Here is a 9,096-nt window from a genome sequence, read left to right on the forward strand (position 1 = left end):
CCGAGCGGGAGGTGTGCTCTCCACTCGGTAGGATTTTCAAAACTTAGGCGAACACTGGGCTGCAGCTAAGCCCCCGAGTGGGAGGTCTGCTCTCCACTCGGTAGGATTTTTATAACTTAGGTGAGCACTGGGCTGCAGCTAAGCCCTCGAGTGGGAGGTCTGCTCTCCAGTCTGTAGGATTTTCATAACTTAGGCGAGCACTGGGCTGCAACTAAGCCCCCGAGTGGGAGGTCTGCTCTCCACTCGGTAGGATTTTCACGTTGTGCTTGTGGCGAAGCTCGAAGGAGAGGGTCGCAGTCGACCTGCAACTCGTCCTTCTTGCGACCGCACGTTGTACTTGTGGCGTAGCTCGGAGGAGAGGGTTGTAGTCGACCTGCACCTCGTCCTACTTGCGACCGCACGTTGTACTTGTGGCGTAGCTCAGAGGAGAGGGCCGCAGTCGACCTGCACCTCGTCTTCCTTGCTACCGCACGTTGTACTCGTGGCGCAGCTCAGAGGAGAGGGTCGCAGTGGACCTGCACCTCGTCCTCTTCGCGACCGCACGTTGTACTTGTGGCGTAGCTCGAAGGAGAGGGTCACAGTCGACCTGCACCTCGTCCTTCTTGCGACCGCACGTTGTATTTGTGGCATAGCTCGGAGGAGAAGGTCGCAGTCGACCTGCACCTCGTCCTCCTTGCGAGCGCATGTTGAATTTGAACTTAGGCGAGTACTTGGACTGCAGCTAAGCCCCCGAGTGGGAGTCTGGCTCACCACTCGGTAGGATTTTATTGAAACTTAGGCGAGTACTTGGACTGCAGCTAAGCCCCCGAGTGGGAGTCTGGCTCACCACTCGGTAGGATTTTATTGAAACTTAGGCGAGTACTTGGACTGCAGCTAAGCCCCCGAGTGGGAGTCTGGCTCACCGCTCGGTAGGATTTTATAGAAACTTAGGCGAAACGGATTCTATCCGGATTGCTTACTACTGTGATCACATCATTAGACCCGGGCATCTTCAGCTTCATATACCCGTCATGGGGTATGGCATGAAATCTTGTAAATGTGTCTCTCCCTAATAGGGCATGATAACCACTATGAAAGGGCACAATGTGGAAGAGTAGTTCTTTGGTCCGGTAGTTCTCGGGAGTACCGAATATTACATCGAGAGTAACTCATCCTGAGCAACATGCCTCTTTCCCGGGGATAATCCCTCGAAAGGTAGTGTGGCTTTGCTCGATACGAGATCTGTCAAATTGCATTTTATCTAGAGTGTCTTCATAGATGAGGTTTAGGCCGTTGCCGCTGTCCATTAGTACCTTTTGGAGTCTAAATCCGTCGGCTATGGGGTCGAGGACAAGAGCGGCAGGTGTTTGGACAGGGCGGGCTCTCGGCTGGTCTTCCTCAGTGAAGGTGATGGATGTGCTTGTCCATGAATTCGTTGCTACCATCTGGTGGATTTGATTGAGCTTTCGAAGGGCTCTCTTCCTCTGATTTTTTTCAGGGGAACGGCCCGTAGATCGTTAGGATCTCTACGTTATTATCCGGGGGTGTTGCTGAATGTCTGCTTGTGGGTGGGACTCTGAGGATGGTCTCTCCACTCTTTGTGACTTGTCTAACTACCCAGCAAGCTCGAAGGCTGTGAGTTGGGTTTGTATTCAGTAGGACGGGGTGTATGGGACACGGCTTGCCCAATAGCTCGTGAAGGACAGTTCTGCATCCTCCAAGGGTTTTATTCTTTTTCTCGGCCGGCTCATGCTCGGCTAGCCGGCGTGGAGGCACGTGCTTCGTCCGAGCTCTTCTGGGCTTACTGGCATTGATTGACTCCATTTGCCCTTATTGAGCTGCTCTTGTTGAGCCTGCCAGGCGTTTTCCATGGTGCAATATTTGTGTACCAGATCTAACAGCTTGGCGAAGCTTTGAATGTGGCAGCAGGAGATGGCGTTCAGGATTCCTTCATCTCGGCAATTATGCCGGAAGGTCACTATGATTTCCTGATTGCCGCAGTGTGCCATCTTATTTTTGATAAGGAGGAATCTAGCCCAGAAGTGCTAGACCGTTTCTCTGGGATGTTTTTTTACGTACATTCGATCCCATATGTCGGGCTTCCCCGAGTTACTTGGAGAGTACTTGGTGTGAGGAGTGGGTGGGAAAAAACTTTGTATCCCAACAAATTATGAGTCTGGGGCTTTGGCGGCGATGTCCTGCGCCATCGCAGAATCCGGCGTGCCGGGTTCAGAATCCGGATTGTCAACCGGGCACCATTGCATGGAGTAGAGATCCTGCGTTGAATCATAGTTCGATCCTGGACTTTTTTCGGGGCTAGGGTTGGATTCCTAAACCCGATGATCGGAAATCCACACATAACCTGTTCCTAGCTCCGGTGGTCGTAAGGACGAGTCTTCGGCTAAGTCCTCAATGGTGGCGACCAAGTGTGTGATAGGTGGGATGTAGATTTCCCTGTCGTCGAGTTTGAGCCAGATCTAATCGTAGACCAAGGATTGGCCGTCGGAAATCCCCATAGCTTGGATCCAGTCTAGTAGTTCGTTTAACGATGAAAGATCTGTTGGGTCCGCGTTCCTGGAGTACTCAGGATCGATCTGCAGTACCGCTACTCCAGGAGGGTTCGAGATCGCGCTGGGGCAGTGTTCGTCTGAAGCTGCTCTGGGGGTATCCACTAGGTCTGGGCTCAAGGCCGGATCCAATGTGAAGGCAGTCCCAGTGGTGGAGTGCACTACGCCCGAAGTCGAGGCCTCGGGGTTTGTAGGTTTTTTATGTGAAGCTAAGAACCTCGTCAGAATAAGATCTCCCCGGGAGTCGGCGACGAACTCCGGGTTCCTGAACCTGATCTCCTGACCAGGGATGAAACTCCTGACTTGGCCGAGGCGGCCAGTCGGATCAGTGCGCAGCATGACGCTGCCGAACGCGAGGAGCTATCAGGGGACGAAGACTGATAGTCTCCAACGTATCTATAGTTTTTGATTGTTCCATGCTATTATATTATCAATCTTGGATGTTTTATATGCATTATTATGCTATTTTATATCATTTTTTGGGACTAACCTATTAACCTAGTGCCAGTTGCTGTTTTTCCTTTACAGAAAATCAATACCAAACGGAGTCCAAATGGAACGGAACTTCTTGATGATTTTTTTGGACCAGAAGACACCCTGGAAGCTTCGGGAGGAGGCCAGAAGGGCCACGAGATGGCCACAAGCTCGTAGGGCGCGCCCCCAAGCTTGTGGGCCCCCAATGGCACTTCCAACCCTAATTTTTCTTCTATAAATACCCAAATATTCCATGTAGACCAGAGGGCACACCAAAAATACTTTTGTGCCACTGCAAGCTTCTGTCCTCGTGAGATCCCATCTTGTGGCCCTTCCACCGGAGGGGGATTCGATCACGGAGGGCCTCTACATCAACCTTGCTGCCCTTCCAATGATGTGTGAGTAGTTTACCACAGACCTACGAGTCCATAGCTAGTAGCTAGATGGATTTTTCTCTCTCTTTGATCTTCAATACAATGTTCTCCTTGATGTTCTTGGAGATCTATTCGATGTAATCTTCTTTTGCGTTGTGTTTATTGAGATCTGATGAATTGTAGGTTTTGATCAGATTATCTATGAATATTATTTGAGTCTTTTCTAAACTCGTTTATGCATGATTTATATACTTTGTATTTATTACTAATCTATTGATTTGGTTTGGCCAACTTTGATTTTTCTTGCAATGGGAGAGGTGCTTTGTAATGAGTTCAATCTTGCGGTGCTCAATCCCAATGACAGAAGGGAACATGACAGGTGTTTGTATTGTTGCCATTAAGGACAAAAAGATGGGGTTTATTTGTTGGGGAACGTAGTAATTTCAAAATTTTCCTACGCACACACAAGATCATGGTGATGCATAGCAACGAGAGGGGAGAGTGTGTCCACGTACCCTCGTAGACCGAAAGCGGAAGCGTTTAGTTAACGCTGTTGATGTAGTCGAACGTCTTCGCGATCCAACCGATCCAAGCACCGAACGTACGGCTCCTCTGCGTTCAGCACATGTTCAGCTCGGAGACGTCCCTCGTACTCTTGATCCAGTTGAGGTTGAGGGAGACTTTCGTCAGCACGACGGTGTGGTGACGGTGATGATGAACTTACCAGCGCACGGCTTCGCCTAAGCACTACAATGATAAGACCGGGGTGTGTAACTGTGGAGGGGGCACCGCACATGGCTAAACAATTGTCAACTTGTGTGTCTATGGGGTGCCCCCTCCCCCGTATATAAAGGAGTTGAGGAGGGGAAGGGCCGGCCCTCTATGGTGCTCCCGAGGGGGGAGTCCTACTCCCAGCGGGAGTAGGATTCCCCTTCCCAAGTTGGAGTAGGAGAGGAAGGAAGGGGGAGAGAGAGGGAAGGAAAGGGGGCGCGCCCCCCACCCATTTCGGATTGAGCTTGGGGGGGGGGTGCCCTCCTTCCTAGCCGCCGCCTCCTCTCTCCCAGTATGGCCCAATAAGGCCCATACCACTCCCCGGGGGTTCCGATAACCCCCGGTACTCCGGTAAATGCCCGAACTCATCCGGAACCATTCCGATGTCCAAACATAGTCGTCCAATATATCAATCTTCATGTCTTGACCATTTCAAGACTCCTCGTCATGTCCGTGATCACATCCAGAACTCCGAACTACCTTCGGTACATCAAAACACATAAACTCATAATACAATCGTCATTGAACGTTAAGCGTGCGGACCCTACGGGTTCAAGAACTATGTAGACATGACCAAGACACATCTTCGGTCAATAACCAATAGCAGAACCTGGATGCTCATATTGGTTCCTACATATTCTACGAAGATCTTTATCTGTCAAACCGCATAACAACGTACGTTGTTCCCTTTGTCATCGGTATGTTACTTGCCCGAGATTCGATCGTCGGTATCTCAATACCTAGTTCAATCTCGTTGCCGGCAAGTCTCTTTACTCGTTCCGTAATACTTCATCCCGCAACTAACTCATTAGTCACAATGCTTGCAAGGCTATAGTGATGAGTATTACCGAGAGGGCCCAGAGATACCTCTCCAAAACACGGAGTGATAAATCCTAATCTCGATCTATGCCAAACCAACAAACACCTTTGTAGACACCTCTAGGGCACCTTTACAATCACCCATTTATGTTGTGAGTTTTGTAGAACACAAAGTGTTCCTCTGGTATTCGGGAGTTGCATAATCTCATAGTCTGAGGAACTTGTATAAGTCATGAAGAAAGCAGTATCAAGAAACTGACACGATCATAATGCTAAGCTAATGGATGGGTCATGTCCATCACATCATTCTCCTAATGATGTGATCCCGTTCATCAAATGACAACACATGTCTGTGGTTAGGAACATAATCATCTTTGATTAACGAGCTAGTCAGTAGAGGCATACCACTGACATTATGTTTGTCTATGTATTCACACGTGTACATTGTTTCTGGTTAATACAATTCTAGCATGAATAATAAACATTTATCATGATAAGGAAATAAATAATAACTTTATTATTGCCTCTAGGGCATATTTCCTTCAGTCTCTCACTTGCACTAGAGTCAATAACTAGATTACACAATAATGATTCTAACACCATGGAAGCCTTGGTGCTGATTATGTTTTGCTCGTGGAAGAGGCTTAGTCAATGGGTCTGCAACATTCAGATCCGTATTGCATCTTGCAAATCTCTATGTCTACCCACCTGGACTTGGTCCCGGATGGAATTGAAGCGTCTTTTGATGTTGCTTGGTCCTCTTGTGAAATCTGGATTCCTTTGCCAAGGCAATTGCACCAGTATTGTCACAGAACATCTTTCATTGGTCCCGTGCACTAGGTATGACACTAGATCGCGAAATGAACTCCTTCATCCAGACTCCTTCATTTGCTGCTCCAAGTGCATGTACTCGCTTCGCATGCAGATCAGACGTTTGCTTGAACTGCACTATGACAGCTCACCGTTCAATATATACACGTGGTAAATTTGAGTCTCTGGATCAGTGTCAAAGCTAGCATCGATGTAACTTTACGACGAGCTCTTTTTTCACCTCCATAACGAGAAACATTCCTTAGTCCTTTTCAGGTACTTCAGGATATTTTGACCGCTGTCCAGTGATCCACTCCTGGATTACTTTGTACCTCCTGCCAAACTTATGCAAGTTACATCAGGTCTGGTACACAGACATCATACATGATAGATCCTATGGCTGAGGCATAGGGAATGACACTTTCATTCTCTTCTCTATCTTCTGCTGTGGTCGGGCATTGAGTCTGACTCAATTTCACACCTTGTAATACAGGCAAGAACCCTTTCTTTGCTGATCCATTTTGACCTTTTTCAAAACTTATCAAGGTATGTGCTTTGTGAAAGTCCAATTAAGCGTCTTGATCTATCTCTATAGATCTTGATGCCTAATATGAAAGCAGCTTCACTGAGGTCTTTCTTTGAAAAATCTCCTTTCAAACTCTCCATTATGCTTTCCAGAAAATTCTACATTATTTCCGATCAACAATATGTCAATCACATATACTTATTAGAAAGGCTGTGGTGCTCCCACTCAGTTTCTTGTAAATACAGGCTTCACTACAAGTCTGTATAAAACTATATGCTTTGATCAACTCATCAAAGCGTATATTCCAACTCCGAGATGCTTGCACCAGTCCATAGATGGATCGCTGGAGCTTGGACACTTTGTTAGCACCCTTTGGATGACAAAACCTTCTGGTTGTATCATATACAACTCTTCATCCAGAAATCTATTCAGGAATGCAATTTTGACATCCATCTGCCAGATTTCATTAAATATGGCAACTGCTAACATGATTCGGACGGATTTAAGCATCGCTACAGTTGAGAAAATCTCATTGTAGTCAACACCTTGAACTTGTTGAAAACCTTTGTGACAAATCAAGCTTTGTAGATAGTAACACTACTATCAGTGTCCGTCTTCCTCTTGAAGATCCATTTATTAATATGGCTTTCCGATCATCAGGCAAGTCCACCAAAGTCCACACTTTGTTCTCATACATGGATCCCATCTCAGATTTCATGGCCTCAAGCCATTTCACGGAATCTGGGCTCATCATCGCTTCCTCATAGTATGTAGGTTCATCATGGTCTAAGTAACATGACTTCCAGAATAGGATTACCAGTACCACTCTGATGCAGATCGCACTCTGGAAGACCTACGAGATTCGGTAGTAACTTGATCTGAAGTTTCATGATCATCATCATTAGCTTCCTCACTGATTGGTGTAGGAATCACTGAACCGGTTTCTGTGATGAACTACTTTCCAATTCGGGAGAAGGTACAATTACCTCATCAAGTTCTACTTTCCTCCCACTCACTTCTTTCGAGAGAAACTCCTTCTCTAGAAAGGATCTAAATTTGGCAACAAAAGTCTTGCCTTCAGATCTGTGATAGAAGGTGTACTCAATAGTCTCTTTTGGGTATCCTATGAAGACACATTTCTCCGATTTGGGTTCGAGCTTATCTGGTTGAAGTTTCTTCAGATAAGCATCGCAGCCCCAAACTTTAAGAAATGACAACTTTGGTTTCTTGCCAAACCACAGTTCATAAGGTGTCGTCTTGACGGATTTTGATGGTGCCCTATTTAACGTGAATGCGGCCGTCTCTAAAGCATAACCCCAAAATGATAGCGATAAATCAGTAAGAGACATCATAGATCGCACCATATCTAGTAAAGTACGATTACGACGTTTGGACACACCATTACACTGTGGTGTTCCGAGTGGCGTGAGTTGCGAAAGTATTCCTCATTGTTTCAAATGTAAACCAAACTCGTAACTCAAATATTCTCCTCCACGATCAGATCGTAGAAACTTTATTTTCTTGTTATGATGATTTTCCACTTCACTCTAAAATTCTTTGAACTTTTCAAATGTTTCAGACTTGTGTTTCATTAAGTAGATATACCCATATTTGCTCAAATCATCTATGAAGGTGAGAAAATAACGATATCTACCGCGAGCCTCAATATTCATTGGACCACACACATCAGTATGTATGATTTCCAACAAATCAGTTGCTCGCTCCATAGTTCCGGAGAACGACATTTTAGTCATCTTGCCCATGAGGCATGGTTCGCAAGTACCAAGTGATTCATAATCAAGTGATTCAAGAAGTCCATCAATATGGAGTTTCTTCATGCGCTTTACACCAATATGACCCAAATGGCAGTGCCACAAATAAGTTGCACTATAATTATCAACTCTGCATCTTTTGGCTTCAACATTATGAATATGTGTATCACTACTATCGAGATTTAATAAAAATAGACCACTCTTCAAGGGTTCATGACCATAAAAGATATTACTCATATAAATAGAACAACCATTATTCTCTGATTTAAATGAATAACCGTCTTGCATTAAACAAGATCCAGATATAATGTTCATGCTTAACGCTGGCACCAAATAACAATTATTCAGGTCTAAAACTAATCCCGAACGTAGATGTAGAGGTAGCGTGCCGACCGCGATCACATCGACTTTGGAACCATTTCCCACGCGCATCGTCACCTCGTCCTTAGCCAATCTTCGCTTAATTAATAGTCCCTATTTCGAGTTGCAAATATTAGCAACAGAACCAGTATCAAATACCCAGGTGTTACTGCGAGCATTAGTAAGGTACACATCAATAACATGTATATCACATATACCTTTGTTCACCTTGCCATCCTTCTTATCCACCAAATACTTGGGGCGGTTCCGCTTCCAGTGACCAGTCTGTTTGCAGTAGAAGCACTCAGTCTCAGGATTAGGTCCAGATTTGAGTTTCTTCTCTTGAGCAGCAACTTGTTTGCTGTTCTTCTTGAAGTTCCCCTTCTTCTTCCCTTTACCCTTTTTCTTGAAACTGGTGGTCTTATTGACCATCAACACTTGATGCTCCTTCTTGATTTCTACCTCCGCGGCCTTTAGCATTGCGAAGAGCTCGGGAATAGTATTGTCCATCCCTTGCATATTATAGTTCATCACGAAGCTCTTGTAGCTTGGTGGCAGTGATTGAAGAATTCTATCAATGACACTATCATCAGGAAGATTAACTCCCAGTTGAATCAAGTGATTATTATACCCAGACATTTTGA

This window comes from Triticum aestivum, chromosome 5B, assembly GCF_018294505.1.
Source record: "Triticum aestivum cultivar Chinese Spring chromosome 5B, IWGSC CS RefSeq v2.1, whole genome shotgun sequence".
NCBI lineage: Eukaryota > Viridiplantae > Streptophyta > Magnoliopsida > Poales > Poaceae > Triticum > Triticum aestivum.